Raw genomic sequence first — 483 nt, 5'->3', positions numbered from 1 at the left:
CACACGTGGGGCAGCGAAGGCCCGCTCTGCCCCACAGGGATCCTGCCCCACAGCGGGGGATGCTGTCCTGGGGGGAGCGCCCTGAGCTCGCCCCCCCCCTCGACTTCTCCTTCTGTTGCATCAGCTCCATCGATGGTGGGTACGGCCCCACGGAGGGTGGGTACTGCCCCATGGGAGCCCCCCAACCATCCATCCATCTCCCCAACCATCTCTCCCTCCAACCATCCATCCACCTCTCCATCCATCTCCTCATCCCTCCAACCATCTCCCCAACCATCCATCCTTTCCCCACATCTCAGCTCCATCTCCCCTCTTTCAGGGTCCAACCCTTCCCCCTCCTCCTAGGGCTCCCCTCCCCATCTCTCCTCTAGTCCCCTTCAGGTACTCACCCCTCTGTCTGTAGGGAACCCAAGACACCATGAACATTAAGTGGCTTGCCCAGGGGCATGCAGAAGACCTCTGGCAGAGCCAGGGGGGAAGGGG

The sequence above is a fragment of the Calidris pugnax genome, unplaced genomic scaffold, assembly GCF_001431845.1.
Source record: "Calidris pugnax isolate Ruff unplaced genomic scaffold, ASM143184v1 scaffold348, whole genome shotgun sequence".
In the NCBI taxonomy this organism is placed as follows: Eukaryota; Metazoa; Chordata; class Aves; order Charadriiformes; family Scolopacidae; genus Calidris; species Calidris pugnax.
This window is presented reverse-complemented; position numbering follows the sequence as displayed.